The 16,694-nt window shown below is 46.5% G+C and overlaps 2 protein-coding genes across 3 annotated transcripts in view; both read right to left on the reverse strand.

Annotated features, from left to right (window-relative positions):
- Window positions 1–16,694, reverse strand: part of LOC127607743 (uncharacterized) — a 207,336-nt gene that overhangs the window by 54,369 nt on the left and 136,273 nt on the right. For both annotated transcript variants that reach the window (XM_052076386.1, XM_052076378.1), the window contains exon 2: window positions 14,270–14,525. The gene's annotated coding sequence lies outside the window, so the exon portion shown is untranslated. The remainder of the gene's footprint in view (window positions 1–14,269; window positions 14,526–16,694) is intronic.
- Window positions 16,437–16,694, reverse strand: part of guf1 (GTP binding elongation factor GUF1) — a 105,394-nt gene continuing 105,136 nt past the window's right edge. Inside the window, 1 exon segment of the mRNA XM_052074369.1 lies at window positions 16,437–16,453. The gene's annotated coding sequence lies outside the window, so the exon portion shown is untranslated.

Here is a 16,694-nt window from a genome sequence, read left to right on the forward strand (position 1 = left end):
CTTCCAAAGAGCCTGAGCAGCATCGCTCTCTACGGAAACAGCAACAAACTGCATCTGCCCTTCAAATCCTTGGAGGAGGAATTTAAGGTCACCAGAGCCAGAGAAGTGGTTCAATACAGGGACTCAAGAGATCCGAAGGTGGCTAAGGCTGGGATCCAAGTGAGGACTGGCAGGAAATGGAGGGCAGAGGAAGCGGTTGAAGAGGCAGATGCAAGGCTCCGGCACAGGTGCTTGACTGGAGTGGTCACACGAGGTCGAGCTGGGCTAGGATCCTTTCCATCTCCCCAGCTGAACACCAAGGGGAAGGAGGGGCGACGTCTTGTCCAGGACGAGGTGAGAGCAGCAGTGGAGGACACAAGAACCTGCAAGGCTGTGGGAATGAAACAACAGGGTGCTTGGACAAGATGGGAGAACGCAGTTGAGAGGAAAGTGACCTGGGTAGAGCTTTGGAAAGCAGAGCCTCAACGCATTAAATTCCTCATCCAGGCAGTTTATGATGTGCTCCCAAGCCCGTCAAATCTGCACACATGGGGCATAGCAGAGACACCGGCATGCCCACTGTGCTCCAAGCGAGGAACCCTGGAACACATCCTCAGTGGCTGCACCAGGGCACTTGGAGATGGACGGTACAGGTGGAGGCATGATCAAGTCCTTAAGACTATCGCGGAAGCCATTACCGCAGTGCTGGCATGGGCTAAACAGTTCCGCCCCTCCAATAAAACCATCGCCTTTGTCAGAGCTGGGGACAAGCCTACCGCGGCCAGCAGAACATCATCTGCAGGCATCCTGACATCTGCAAGAGACTGGCAGTTGTTGGTGGATCTTGAAAAAAAGCTGAAGTTCCCCAGCCATATTGCAGTTACCACCCTACGACCTGACATTGTCCTCGTATCGGAGTCCACCAAACAAGCAATGCTGCTGGAGCTGACAGTGCCGTGGGAAGATCGCTTGGAAGAAGCCTTTGAGAGGAAGCTCTCCAAGTACGCAGGACTGGTCAGCGACTGCCAGCTGGCTGGTTGTAGAGCAAGGTGTTTCCCTGTGGAGGTTGGTTGCAGAGGATTTGCAGCCCGTTCCTTGGCCAGAGCCTACTGTAGTTTAGGCATCGATGGAGAGAGGAACAGGAGAGCCATCCGCAATACCACTGAAGCGGCAGAAAGAGCCTCAAGATGGCTGTGGCTCAAAAGAGGAGATCCATGGAGTCATGGTAGCTAGCTAGCTGTCTGGACACAAGCCGGGACTTGATCAACCCCGGCTGGGTCACCTGGAGGAGGGCGTCTGATAGTTGAAAGACCCGAAACGTCCAGTGAATCCAGGAACATCACTGATGATGTGTCCAGACTAGGCATCAGTAGATGTATGTACACAGTTGATGGATACCGTCAGAGGGGTATGAATCAAACACTGTGTTCATTATGTTCACAATGATTTCCATGCAGGTGTCATTTGTTTCAACATTTTATTTAACTACAGTTATATATTATCATTACAGTTTATTTATATTGTATGAATAAAAGAGTTCTTATAATAATTATTATAATGATAATCATATTTCCATATATTTTTCTTAAAATAATGAATAAAAATCCAATTACGATACAGTGCAGTTCTACACATTGCTCTATATCTACCCATTGGTCTATATCAGGGGTCACCAACATGGCGCCCGTGGGCACTGGGGAGCCCTCAAGGACTACATGAGTAGCAGGCTATTCCAAATATAGCTCACCAGTGATTAGACACTCCAGGGATATTATGAAAGTGATTATTTCAAAATGTGAACACTGGCAGATATTTATAATAAAGTGTGGCCAATTGATACTTATCTGTTTTATAATTATTGTGAGACATCGCTAATGTACTCAACAAAACTAATTCACTGCAATCTACAACTACAATAATTAAATTTTGTTTGATTAATGCCTCGATGTCAACCAAAACTGACCAGTACTTTTTGTCTCAACTCCAGTATTGTTTGTTACGTCCTGGTCGGATATTTCGTTCATTTTACTGCCAATCGCATCAAAGTCGCGACCCAAGTTGTGCGTCTGCTTTCAGTTACCACGGTCACGTTTCAAGCAGGGAGTAATAAATGCGTGCGTAAAGGTGACTGGGGCTTCTCACGAAAGATTTGCCACCTTAAACAGGATTCAACATGATGGGCTATCGTAACAAGTTTTATTGGTCTGTGGCATCCTCTAGTGGTCACTCAATGACACTGACGTTGATGCAAAGCCACCGCTGACGATTAAATATAATTTCCAAGGACATCGGTAACTCAACGCAAACCACAAGTTCGTCGATTTACGTTAAATGTTGGAGTTTCACTTAACAAATAATCGGATTTTATTTTTATTTTCTTGGTTCAATTACAAAAGTAAAAGGCGTGACGTTTTTAATGACATGAAATTGCGATGAAATGTGTCATATTGATTCACATAGTCAGTGTAAAACATTTCAGGACAATTTAAAGATAATTGTGATGATTAAAGATAACACAAACTCAAAATTATTGATAATACTGTATAGAAATTAAGCACTCTAGCCTATGTGACAATTATTTACCTTGTTAATGAACTGTATAATGTATGGGTCTCACTTTTTACTCTATCTATCTATCTATCTATCTATCTATCTATCTATCTATCTATCTATCTATCTATCTATCTATCTATCTATCTATCTATCTATCTATCTATCTATCTATCTATCTATCTATCTATCTATCTATCTATCCATCCATCCATCCATCCATCCATCCATCCATCCATCCATGTGAATGTGTATCGTGGCCTCCTGCTACATTCCAAAAGCATGCTTGTTAAGTTAATTTAAGACTCTATATTGTCCATAGGAGGTGAATGTGAATGTATTTTTAATCTATATGTATTCTGCGATTGGATGCCAACCAGCCCAAGTCAGCTAGGATAGACACTGAGATGTGAAGTAGAATGAGTGAAAAAGAGAAGCGCATTTATGTGGCATGTTTTATTGGCATTGTCATTGTTGACATCATGCACACAATTCAGTCTTGTGTTTGTAAGGAAATGCAATGACAAAGCAACTGAGGTTCTTTTACAACAGCATTTTCCAGTAATTTAGGAGACATTTTGTTGTTAAAGTACACACAGTGATTATGTTTCACAAGAGAACTTCGGCAAGATAACTTAGAGCGTTTGTATAAAAAAAAACAACCCACATTTGTGGGATAATATATCAGCTCCTCCCCCGCAATAATATTTGAAAAGCATGATCTCAAAACGGTTTCTTATTCTAATATAGCAGCTCTAAAGACAAGAAGAGGCAGTGGATAAACAACATACTGAATTGCTGTCTTCAAGCGCAACATGAAAAGTCAAATAACATTACAAGCTAACATTAGGCTTCTACTTTATACAGTGTGTATTTAAAACTTAACAGGCTCCAGCAAGGCGGCCCATGTCCGCTATTTCAGGACCTTTTCACCCCCGATGAGGGAAGGCTGGGTGGATGTTTATGGTAGTAGACTGGTGGGGTGGGATTGGAGCCTGCATTCATCCCTGTGGGAAGATAATACATACCCTCCAGGTAGCTCTGGTGCAGTGGTGGATGGCTTGAGGCATCTGGTTTGGACCCCTGACCAGAACAATTCCTATAGCTGCCACTGGGCGCACTTGGGTGAACTGACACTGCAGATAAGGCCTCAGGATATCGAGGTGGCTGGTGTTGAGGCTGGGGATGAGCGGTGGGAGGGGGAGCAGCATAGGGCATGTACTGTGAATTGGGTCCGTACATATTAGGGTTGTGGAGAGATGTGTATGGGGCTGCTGATGGAGGATATAGGCCTGAGTGAGACATCCCTTGCTGGGGGATGAGAACTTCCACATACTGGCCAGTTTCTGGGTCAAACAACATCTTCCTCAAGGGCTGCATAGGCACCTCGATATAAAAATACTTTCCCGTTTCAGGATCCAAGAGGACTCTTCGAGGTGTCGGCCCATAGCTGTTCTCTGAGTACAAACTGGAGGTGTCACCCCCATACTCGGAACCATACTGCCCGCACATGTATTGAGGATCCATGGGATCGAGGCCAGGGGAGTGGCTGTGCCCAGGATCACTGTAAGGAGCACCAGGCATGCCTGCTGGCTGCTGCTGGGGAGATCGATGGGGAGCGAGCCGGCGGGGGTCAATGGGCATGGGGCGGTCCATCGGCATGAGCGAGGGGTGGGGAGGACATGGGGGAGGCTGGTGAGGAGGTGGGTACGTGGTGGGAGGCTGGCTTGGCCCGGAAACACTTGACTTTGGTGATGAGCTGGGATAGAAATTTACGGGCTGAGGATCTGCTCTGTACTGGTGGGGACAGATGACAGGCTGGGGGGCTTGATATGGTATCACATGACCTGGGGAGTGTGGAGGCGCTGTTGTGGTGAGGTTGTGTGGGCTGTGGCGATGATGGTGGTGTTGGGGTGCACGCGGGGGCAAAGTTGGCTGAGGAGGGCAGCCAGCTGTACAGGAACAAGGAGGGTAGGAGGGGTTGTGATAGCGATTTGAACACCGGTGAGTCAAATCTGGCATGAGGGGACTGAAGCTTTCTCTTTCATCGTAGCTTGGAGGGTCATCTGAGGCATAAAAATGTGGGTCAACGGCCCTTTGGGTGCGTTCGGTGGACAATGATCCACGGTATTGCTGCAGTGCGTGTCTTGGGGCTTGTGTTGTAGAGAGCGCAGCAGGTGGTTTGGAATTGTTTGAAGATGTTGTCACAGGTACTCCATCTGTATTTGGCTCCACAGCAGCAGGCGGGCTTGTATGTATGCCTCTTGCAGACGATAGTTCAGTCACTTGTTTAGCTCCTGGATCAGAATTTGAACCCTCAGTTGAGATAACACCTGGCAAAGGAGCTGAGGTTACAGTTCTAACATGTGCGGATCTCACAGGCGCTGTCCATTGATGCTGCAGCTGACCTTTGGAAGCATCTTTGTCTGATGATGATGTAGCCTGGTTTGTGACACTCGACAGCGTTGCTGTTATTTTGCTCGGGAGGGGTTTAAAGCTGGATACAGCAGAGATGGCTACTTTTCTTGTTTGGCTGGACGTTGCGGTGGACTCACTGGGGATCTTTCTGTAGATTGTGGGCGATGCCACGACTATTGTTTGAGGCCTCTCCTCCTTCTGAGGTTTTACGTTTGGAATAGCTGATCCAGGTGCTTCACAAGTCTTTGCTTCTAAATCCAAAGCTTTGAACTTGCAAGTTGGCTTTGGAGGTACGGCTGGCTTTTTGGAATTTTTTGCAATAGATTTAACTTCGATGGTTTGCGGCCTATTTGTCGGGCTATTTTTGGTCACCTCTTTCTTTGGTGTCTCTTTAGAAAGGGACTTAACCTCAATTGGCTGAGGTCTGAATCGTCTTACTGCAGGTGACCTTGGGGGGAAAGTTGGGTCCTGTCTTTTCACTGCTTCAAAATCTTTATGTTCCTTTTGTTTGTCAGGAGTTGAAAAGTGATCCAGTAGATTTCCTTGTGGGGTGGTTGTTTTTTGTTTGATGCGGCCCCCCTCGTCCTCTCTGGTATTTGCGGGTTTATCTATATGGTCGAACAGCAACAAAGGGCTCGGCACAATGGATGAAGCAGAGGATGTCTTCTCTCGATGCGACTCAGCTCCCTCATATGAGGGCGTCTGAAGTGGAATCTCCAAGCAGTTCACATGTTTATGCGGGACCTCCTTCCCTAGCGTTGTATTCTGGCTATCACCAACCACTGCTCCAATGTCAGCTTGGTAACCTTTCTCCTTTAATAACATATAAACTGAGTGACTGCTACTGCTTGGGGTGCTGCCATTGTTTACAATCTCAGATGAAGATGAGGCCTGGAGAAGGGTGGGAACCTCTTCCGGACTTAGCGGTGCACATGTCTTTGCTTGACTGGATCCATCTCTTATCAACACAAGGGCAGTGGACACGCCTCTTTCCTTACTGTAAAGTTTGGGGTGACTTCCGAGCATGGGAGGTTTTCTGTCTGTTTTCCCTGGAACAGGCTTGTCATCACTGTATGCCTTCGGTGATTCTGCATCCATATTAAAATCACGTTGCCACAATTTGGTAGATGGTGTTTCCTGTACCCCCCACTGTGTGTCTGTTTTAAGGGAGTTATTTTCTTGCTCTCTGTTTGCAGAGCCCAATGTTTGGCCACTTTGGTTCTCTGAGTCTTCATGGTTTTGTATTTTAGTTTTGTCATCTTTCCAGCAAACTGCCTTGCATTGTATTTGCATTGGGTGTAGTTGAGACAGAGGCTTCCCGTCATTCGGTAGAGGTGAGCGTAATGTAGACAACCTTTCATCTTTCCCCTCTCGCCTCTCCACCACACATTTATTTGTCCTGTCCTGACATAACTCTGTTATAGGTCCCTCGAGCTTTTCTTCTGAATCCTCCTTAATCCCGTCCTTTTTTGTCTCATTCAAATGTTCGATCCTTTCGTCAGTAATCTCCGCGGGCGATGCACGACTGGTCGCTTTGAAGGAGAGATTATATGTATTCTTTACAAGTTTCCTGACATCTCTAACTTTGTGGATAAGGCCCTTCGCTTTATTGTTCTCATTCTTTTCATCCTCCTTTGTTTTGGGGTCCACATTGCTCTCTTTGATCTTTTCTTCTTGCTGTCCGAAATGCATATCTGGAGAAGATGTGTCTCGATTTTTTTCTGCCTCAGGTGTAAGGCAGACATTGAGAAAGGCTTTCTTTTTCCTGCCCCCTTCAAATATAGTCTCGGTTTCCTGTGTCATGTGGCAACTCTTGTCACCCTGTTGCACTTGTTTATGGACCTCTGTGTTTTCACATGCTTGATATTGGCTTGTCATCCTGGCTTGTGTGCTGAAGGCTCCAGTAGCAGAAGGAACTTGCGTATTCCCAGCACTGGCATTTGCAGAGTTGCCTCCCTCTCTTCCTTGCTGTGTTTTACCGTCATCTATCTGTTGTATTCCACCTCTCAACTGGGAGATATCCAAAGGCACTCTAAGTTTGGATCTTATTTCGGATGCTGCTGCAGCCGTATTGCCCTGTTGAGAACCCCACAGTTGGTTGTCAGTGGGTGAAAGGTTATAAATTCTATTGCTGCTCTTTGTGCTTGGCCTGTTGTTGGATTTCTTGACAAAGTTCTTTGTTGGTCTGATGTCATCTCTTTGTTCCTCTTTCATCGGAAACACTTCACAGGGACGATTGTAGTTAGAGGATAGAGAGGAATTCAAGTTGTCACATTCCTGGGGCTCCTCAGTAGTGTTGTTTCCGCCAAAAGTGGGGGTCACTTCATCTCCATCCGGCTCATCAGATTGTTTATCACCACTTTGCATCTTCTTGGACAAAACACTATTGATTAGGCAAGTAGCCATTTTTGTCTTAGAGCATGTTTCATCCAGAGAAATAGATTTTTTAAGTTTGGATTTTCTCTCATTATGCTCAGGATCAGAGCTGTGCTGGGGAGCGTAGAATTCTTGGTCTGCTGCTGGTGAACTGTGCTGTCTCAACAATGCCTCCCTGGAATGTCTTTCAAGTGAGGGTCTGTTGTCGATTGCAGGAAGTCCAGAAATATATTCCCCATCGATCCCCTCAGCAGAATTTTCAATACTGTGATCCGCGCTCTCCTTTCTCTTCAACTGAATCTGTCTCTTTGGCACTCCTCTTCTCACCTTCCTAGTGTCTTCTCTTTCCACAGCCACATCTATGCACTCAAAGCTACCCATCTCATAGCAGCAGACCGGATCAATTCCATCTGACTGGTACAGGGACTGCTGCTGTAATGAAAGATCATCACTGTCCAGCTTTGAAGCGGAACCCCTGAAATCAGCGTAGGTCGGCCAGGCACCACTGATCCCCGCTGAGCTCTCTTGAGTAGAAGGCTGGGAGATGTTGGCAGATGATCGGTAACTGGAGTTGTACACATCAAGGTAATCTACATCGGGGCTGGACAGGCTACGAAAAGCCACATCTGTGAGCCACTTCACCTCATTGTCTGTCTCATCCAACTCACTTCCCATGCTAGAGCTCGAACTCTGGGTAGGCCTGTTTGTGACCGATCGAGGACTGAACTTGTTCTGTGATGCAGGATTCTGACGTCTCCTGGTCAGGCCACCTCTCTTGTCTCGCTGAGAAGCAAGTTTAAGTTGATTATGCTGTTCCTGTGGCTGTCTGGTGGCAAGCAAACCCTCTGAGTCGGAATGCAGTGTTGTCAGTCCCTGAGAGCTCTCTGTGCTTGTGGGGGCTGTACTGCGACTTACAGGCTCTTTTCTATTCTTGTCATTGAATGACAGCTCAACCTGTTCCCCTCTGTAACTGGCATCCCTTTGCCACTCCTCCCCCTTTTCAATCTCCCACCCCTCCTTGTATGTTTCTCTCTCCATCCCACTTTCCCTTGGCCTTTCTCTCTTCTCCCCCAGCTCAACTTTCCTCTCCACTTCCAATTGCTTCCCAAGTCGGACATCGTGGGGCTGACTATTATTATCAGGAGGGACAATATCGGGACTTTCCCTATTTGTCACAGTCTTCTTCAAATAACCACTCTGTGAGGGTGCTGCAAAGTCAGGGGCGGCTGTGTTCTGCCAATGTCGGCGTGGTTTCTCAGGTTCTATAATGTGTACAGGGGTAAATCTGGTTAATGGGGGAGAGGGAGTTTTCCTTCTGTTTATATGGTGGGCCATGTTCTGTGCAAATCTTGCTCTTTCAACAAGTATTTGTCCTGAATGATCAGACGTAAAATTGGACTTAAATGAATTGTGTGTGTGTTGATTCAGTCGTTTTTCTTCTCTCTCCAAAGATTTGGCCTTGTTCGGAAAATGGCGAACAATTTCCTTCTTAGTAAACTCAAATTGAGGTGGAAATGACCTATTTTTAATAGTCGGGCTATTAAAATGATTACTATACCCAGCGCCTTGATTTTCCACAGACGAGGACACCAAAACAGCAATAGGTATTTCCTTTGGTGTAAGTCTGTCCCTCTGGTGTTGTTGAATTGATGCCTGGTCAAATTTCTCCTCAGTTGAGCAAGGTGGATAAGATACTTGCGACTGAATTGGGACAATTGGGGAACAGCTTTCCGTTTCAGATGTTTTATCTTCTTTGTCCAATTCAAATTTAGGTTGAAAGCTCTGGGTTTGCAACTCTATGTTTTGGTTGGGAAAGGAGGAGTGAAATCCCTCTGATGTCTCTAAGGCTGGAGTAGGCTGTAAATAGTGGGTGTTGTACTCAGAGCAGATGACTAAAGGTGAAGGTTGATTAGAGCTGTTTACTGGAGAGGGTGTAGCAGGTGATGGATCTGTATTTCTGAGCTCAGGTGAAGAATTCAGGTTCTGGTATGTTAGTTCAGGTGAGGGAGTGCAACTCATTGACTGAGGTGAAGATGTGTGCGACCTGCACTGAGATACTTCAGCCTGGAGCTCAGAGCCTGGGAAGCCTGATCCAGGAGAGGAGTCTTGTGGTGTCCTTGCTCTACTAGGGGAGGGGCTCCGTCTTGCAGGTGATGCACATGCACGTGTGATATCAGACTCAGGGCTTGGGAGACGATAGAGCTCGGGAAACGATGGAGTATCTCCCTCCCCGTGTAGTACAACGGAATCAGATATCTCAGTAATATGAGGCAAGGAACTGATGCTCTTCGTTGGGGCACACTCAAAAAGAGAAGACTCCGACATTGTTTGCTCTTCAGAGATGAAATCTCTCCTTTCGACCTCGGGTGAGGATGCTGTGATCCTGATCTCAGGTGAAGGAGCTGTGTGTGTGCTCTCAATGGAAGAACAGGTGCTCCTGATGCCAGGTGATGGAGATAAACTATAACTAATCACAGGTAAAAAGGACTTGGTGATTATTTCAGAAGATGCAGAATTCGGTCTTGAGTGTCCAGGTGAGGTTCTTGACCCACTTGTGTGAAGTACTGACGGTGCACTCAGCAGGTCAGGCGATAGCGAGGTGTGCTTTAATTCAGACACAACAGCACCATTCACAGGATATGGGCTCAATGCTGTAACAGGGGAGGAGGGTGTGTATCTTGTGGAAGCTGTTGGGATGGGAGTGCCAAACTCAGTACTTTTAAATTCAATTTCTGTTGTGTTGGGATATTCAGTCAACTCAGAGCTAAGGGGATAGTTTTCTATTTCTAGCCTGCAGCCTCTGGTCAAAACATTAGGCAGGGAGACCGTTCCGCTCAACTCATTTAAAGGAGATGACATTCGAGCATCAGGTAAGGAGGTACTATAATTCAGTTCAGAGGAGAGCAGTGTTTCTTCTGGCTGGGACTCGGTATATCCTGGTGAAGTCAAATAAGATGAAACATCAACTCTCAATTCTAAATTTGAAGATTGAGAAGATAAATCAGTGGGTGTGGTGCCACATGATGGACTGGTGTTTTTGCTAAGGTGTGCGCTCTCTGCCTCAGGTTCTGTTTCTTGCAACTGAGACTGGAAGTTGATTGATTCTGAGGAGGATGAGATGGTGCAGTTTATGGGCTCACAGGAACGACTTGGAGTTAGAGATTGGCTTGACAAGCTGGACACGCTGTCATTTTGTGTACTGTTTAACATAGGAGTGAGTCTCATTTGCTCACTTTCTGGATGAAGTAATGAGGGTGAGCATCTTGTCTCAACAGAGGAATCCCACAAAACTGGGACTAATTCCTGTGAACAGAGGAAAGAGGAGCTGTTGTATCCAAGAGAAGGGATATTCTCCCCAAAGTCGGTATTATCACATTCAGGTGAAGGGCTTGCTGCCTTCACTGTGATATGCTTCGGCTGCTGGGACTCAGTGGACTCACCCTGCAGTGCAGGGCTATAAATTCTCTCCGTTGGGACGTCAGACCCCCCTTCTCCTTCAACAGAGCCCGGTGCTGTGTGGTATGAGCCTGAGGAGTCATTTAAATCATCCACGAGGGGCGATGTGACCGTTATCCTCTCCACCTCGGTCATGGAATGGACAAATGATCCGACGGCTGGACTGTTGGAGGCCGAGGGTGACTCACTATCATCCCCAAATATGTCACACAAAGAAGTGGTCTCAGAGATGGCACCGCGTTGACTCTGAGAACTTATAATGTCAAAAATTTCAATGTGGTTAGGTGTGCCGTCTCGATTGTACAAGGAAAAAGGCGTGCGAGGTAAACTGCGCAGCAATGGGTAGCTGTCCTCTTGAAGAGTCCAGCTGTCCATCACTAGTCCACAAGCATTGAAGTCTGGCCGTCCAGTCTGTCTCCGATTCTGCTTTTGGTTCTCTTCCTGGACTGGAAAGGAGACCAGGATGGTGTGTAAGATTACTCACTTTTTATGTCCACAGACATACAGCATGAAGAGATTTCTTATAGGGAATATCATTGTGTTGATTGCTGCTCTTTTGAATTCATATATATTAATTATCATTCATTGCCAATTAATAATTTTCATGTGGTCTGAAATACAAAGAGCGTTTGAAAATGGCTTTCAATTTTGTTGAAGTTGTTTGAACAGATTTGTATAACGAATACATGTCATTTTTTTCCTTATTACTTGCAACAAAAATGGAAGTTACCATGTTAATACACTACTGTAATGTAGCAGCAAATAGTTGATACTGTACCTTAGGAAAGAAAGATTGGTATTTTCCAAAGGGCATTAAGTTGCTCTATATAGCAATGTTTGCCAGTGATCCGGGGAAGTGTCTCTTAAATCCACGGCACTCTTCGAATCTCAGAGTTCAACAAGTGAGGACGAGCAGCTTTGTTGAGCCCAAATGTGACTGAGCCTCACTGCTTCAGAGCAATGCAGTGGGGTGGGTCAGGCTTCATTATAAAAAAGCAACACGGGCATCTCTTGCCAGCACGTTGCATCCTCCCGTCTTCATTTCTGCCCCTCCCTTTTGAGTTGGCCTTGGTCAAAGTGCCTTCAGAGCCTACGCTGGCTCCTCACTTTTCTTCTCGAAGCTGAGCTGTGCGGGTGGGCATTGGCTTTCTTTTGAACGCTGGGCAGGGTGGGTTTATAGTTAGCAGCAGGTGCTGATCCAGCCAGGACGGATGATGCGACTGGAATCTGACACTTAGTTCCAGCTCAGTCACAGGGCCCGTCTATATATAGAACCATACTATCGGAGACTGATAGCTCTTGCTTTAGCTGTTTTCTCGAGCAAGATGGGAAAGCAAATAATACAAAGCGGATTATACCGACCAAATGCTTCACTAAAGTGTTTCAAGTGTTCCCTTAACGTTGACCTTGTATATTAAATGTGAATATGTGACTGTATAGATTCAAGAGCTAGGTGGGGGGAGGACAGGTCAAAGGTGGCTGCAGTGTATCCGACTTTGACAGGCCACACGCAGGCTGCTAGGGCACGCTACCTTTGTGCAACATGAGCAAGGTATGTACACATTTGTCTCCGACAGTCTGGATTTTTGACTGCCGTCAGTGTTCTGCACATCACACTAAACCAATGGGACAATAGGTGGTCAAAGCATCTATTTATGTTGGCAGAAAACCCATGTTGAACCACATGAGATTGCATGGATATGACTCTCTCAATTTGACTAAACTTGTCTCTCCCCTAACACCTCAAGAGATCAGCTATATATCGCAGTCATCTGGTCATCCAACACATGCTAATGGAAAATATTTGACTGCAGCCAAAGCCACAATTGCTCACTCAGTCAATATTACCGTAAATCGTTTGCTCAATGATTTCACTCGGCGGTGGGGGGTGCAGGTCGAGAAATACAAGGGATCAGAGAGGAGGAGAGAATTATATATATATATATATATATATATATATATATATATATATATATATATATATATATATATATATATATATATATATATATATATATATATATATATATAAAAATCCTCATCTCACAACCTCGGGTGGTGTCCGTCCCTCATTCAGCTCGGGTCCTCTACCAGAGGCCAGGAAGCTTGAGGGTTCTGCGCAGTATCCTTGCTGTTCCCAGCACTGCACATTTCTGGACTGAGATGTCCGATGTTGTTCCCGGGATCTGTTGCAACCACTCATCTAGTTTGGGGGTCACTGCCCCGAGTGCTCCGACCACCACAGGCACGACTGTCACCTTTTCCTTCCAGGCTCTCTCCAGTTCCTCTCTGAGCTCTTGTTATTTCTCGAGTTTCTCATGTTCCTTCTTCCTGATGTTTCCATCACTTGGGACCGCTACATCCACTACAACGGTTTTCCTCTGCCCTTTATCTATGATCACGATATCTGGTTGGTTCGCCATTACCATCTTGTCAGTCTGGATCTGGAAGTCCCACAGGATCTTCGCTCTGTCATTCTCCACCACCTTCGCAGGTGTTTCCCATTTTGATCTTGGGGTTTCTAGTCCATACGCCGCACAGATGTTTCGGTAGACTATGCCAGCCACCTGGTTATGGTGTTCCATGTAGGCTTTCCCTGCCAGCATCTTACACCCTGCAGTTATGTGTTGGATCGTCTCAGGTACCTCTTTGCACAACCTACACCTTGGGTCTTGTCTGGTGTGGTATATCTGGGCCTCGATGGCTCTGGTGCTCAAGGCCTGCTCCTGAGCAGCCAGGATGAGTGCCTCTGTGCTGTCCTTCAGGCCAGCCCTTTCTAGCCACTGATAGGACTTCTTGAGATCAGCCACTTCAGTTATGGTCCGGTGGTACATCCCATGTAGGGGCTTGTCCTCCCATGATGGTCCCTCTTCCAGCGCCTCATCTTCTGTTCCCCATTGTCTGAGACATTCTCTGAGTACGTCATCCATTGGAGCCTTCTCCTTGATGTATTCATGGAGCTTGGATGTTTCATCCTGGACAGTGGCTCTCACACTCACTAGTCCCCGGCCTCCTTCCTTTCGGCTTGCGTACAGTCTCAGGGTGCTGGATTTGGGATGGAACCCCCCATGCATGGTTAGGAGCTTTCAGGTCTTAACGTCCGTGGTCTGAATCTCTTACTTTGGCCACCTTATTATTCCTGCAGGGTATCTGATCACTGGCAGGGCATAGCTGTTTATTGCCCGGGTCTTATTGTTGCCATTGAGCTGGCTTCTTAGGACTTGCCTCACTCGCTGGAGGTATTTGGCCGTAGCCGCTTTCCTTGTTGCCAGTTCGAGGTTGCCATTGGCTTGTGGTATACCGAGGTACTTGTAGCTGTCCTCAACGTCTGCTATTGTTCCTTCAGGGAGTGAGACCCCTTCAGTGCGGACTACCTTTCCTCTCTTAGTCACCATCCGACTACATTTCTCAAGCCCGAATGACATCCCGATGTCGCTGCTGTAGATCCTGGTTGTGTGGATCAGGGAATCTATGTCCCTTTCGCTCTTACCATACAGCTTTATGTCATCCATGTAGAGGAGGTGACTGATTGTAGCTCCATTTCTGAGGCGGTATCCATAGCCTGTCTTGGTGATTACTTGGCTTAGGGGGTTCAGTCCTATGCAGAACAGCAGTGGGGAGAGTGCATCACCTTGGTATATGCCGCATTTGATGGACACTTGGGTAAGTGGCTTGCCATTGGCTTCAAGTGTGGTTTTCCACATCCTCATCGAGTTCACAACGAAGGCTCTTAGGGTCCTGTTCACCTTATATAACTCCAAGCATTCAGTGATCCATGTATGTGGCATCGAGTCATAGGCTTTCTTGTAATCAATCCAAGCTGTGCACAGGTTGGTACGTCGGGACCTGCAGTCTTGTGCGACTGTTCTGTCAACCAGGAGCTGATGTTTGGCTCCTCTAGTATCTCTACCAATGCCCTTCTGCGCTTCGTTCATGTATTGATCCATGTGTCCACTTATCTTAGCCGCAATGATGCCTGACATGAGCTTCCATGTTGTGGAGAGACAGGTTATTGGCCGATTGTTGGATGGAACTGCACCCTTTGAGGGATCCTTCATGATCAGGATCGTTCGCCCTTCGGTTTGCCATTCTGGGTGAGTCCCATCCCTCAGCAGCTGGTTCATTTGTACTGCTAGGCGCTCATGGAGTGCTGTGAGTTTCTTTAGCCAGTAGGTGCGGACCATGTCCGGGCCTGGTGCTGTCCAGTTCTTCATATCTGAGACTCTTTCCTGTATGTCTGCCACTGTTATGGTAATTGGGTTCTGTTCAGGGAGGTTGCTGTGCTCCTCTCTCAGGGTCACCAGCCATTGTGCACTGCTGTTATGTGCAACCTCCTTCTCCCATATGCCTTTCCAGTACCTTTCAGTTTCCAGTCTTGGTGGGTCAGCTCTGTTGTTAGGACCCTGCCACTGAGCGTACACTTTCGCAGGTTGTGTTGCGAACAGCCTGTTTATTTGTCTGGCCTCATTCTCTTTCGTGTACCGCTTTAGGCGACTGGACAAGGGTTGGAGCCTTTGTTTGGCAGTTTCGAGTGCTTCAGGTATGGTCATCTGGATGTACCTCTCGGGTTTCGGCCTTTTCATCACACCTCTCTGGGCCTCTGTCAATTGACTCACATCTTTCCGGGCCGCCTTGATCTTAGCCTCCAACCGTCTTTTCCATGGTGGGTAACGTATCTCATGGCTTCCATGGTTGCTCTTATAGCACAGAGTCTCCAGGATCACTGATGCTGATGTCAAATGGGAAACACCTCCCATTTGTGAGAGCCACTGTCCAGGATGAAACATCCAAGCTCCATGAATACATCAAGGAATGGCTCCAACGAATGACGTACTCAGAGAATGTCTCAGACAATGGGGAACAGAAGATGAGGCGCTGGAAGAGGGACCACAATGGGAGGACAAGCCCCTCCAAGGGATGTACCACCGGACCATAACTGAAGTGGCCGATCTCAAGAAGTCCTATCAGTGGCTAGAAAGGGCTGGCCTGAAGGACAGCACAGAGGCACTCAGCCTGGCTGCTCAGGAGCAGGCCTTGAGCACCAGAGCCATCGAGGCCCAGATATACCACACCAGACAAGACCCAAGGTGTAGGTTGTGCAAAGAGGTACCTGAGACGATCCAACACATAACTGCAGGGTGTAAGATGCTGGCAGGGAAAGCCTACATGGAACACCATAACCAGGTGGCTGGCATAGTCTACCGAAACATCTGTGCGGCGTATGGACTAGAAACCCCAAGGTCAAAATGGGAAACACCTGCGAAGGTGGTGGAGAATGACAGAGCGAAGATCCTGTGGGACTTCCAGATCCAGACTGACAAGATGGTAATGGCGAACCAACCAGATATCGTGATCATAGATAAAGGGCAGAGGAAAGCCGTTGTAGTGGATGTAGCGGTCCCAAGTGATGGAAACATCAGGAAGAAGGAACATGAGAAACTCGAGAAATACCAAGGGCTCAGAGAGGAGTTGGAGAGAGCCTGGAAGGTAAAGGTGACAGTCGTGCCTGTGGTGGTCGGAGCACTCGGGGCAGTGACCCCCAAACTAGATGAGTGGCTGCAACAGATCCCGGGAACAACATCGGACATCTCAGTCCAGAAATGTGCAGTGCTGGGAACAGCAAGGATACTGCGCAGAACCCTCAAGCTTCCTGGCCTCTGGTAGAGGACCCGAGCTGAATGAGGGACGGACACCACCCAAGTGGTGAGACGAGGATTTTTTTTATATATATATATATATATATATATATATATATATATATATATATATATATATATATATATATATATATATATATATATATATATATATATATATATATATATATATATATATATATATATAAATTTTATATATTATAAAATAAATAGTATATATATTATTTATATTCATTCATTAATAACGGCTAGGAATGA

Source organism: Hippocampus zosterae, chromosome 1, assembly GCF_025434085.1.
Source record: "Hippocampus zosterae strain Florida chromosome 1, ASM2543408v3, whole genome shotgun sequence".
Taxonomy (NCBI): Eukaryota; Metazoa; Chordata; class Actinopteri; order Syngnathiformes; family Syngnathidae; genus Hippocampus; species Hippocampus zosterae.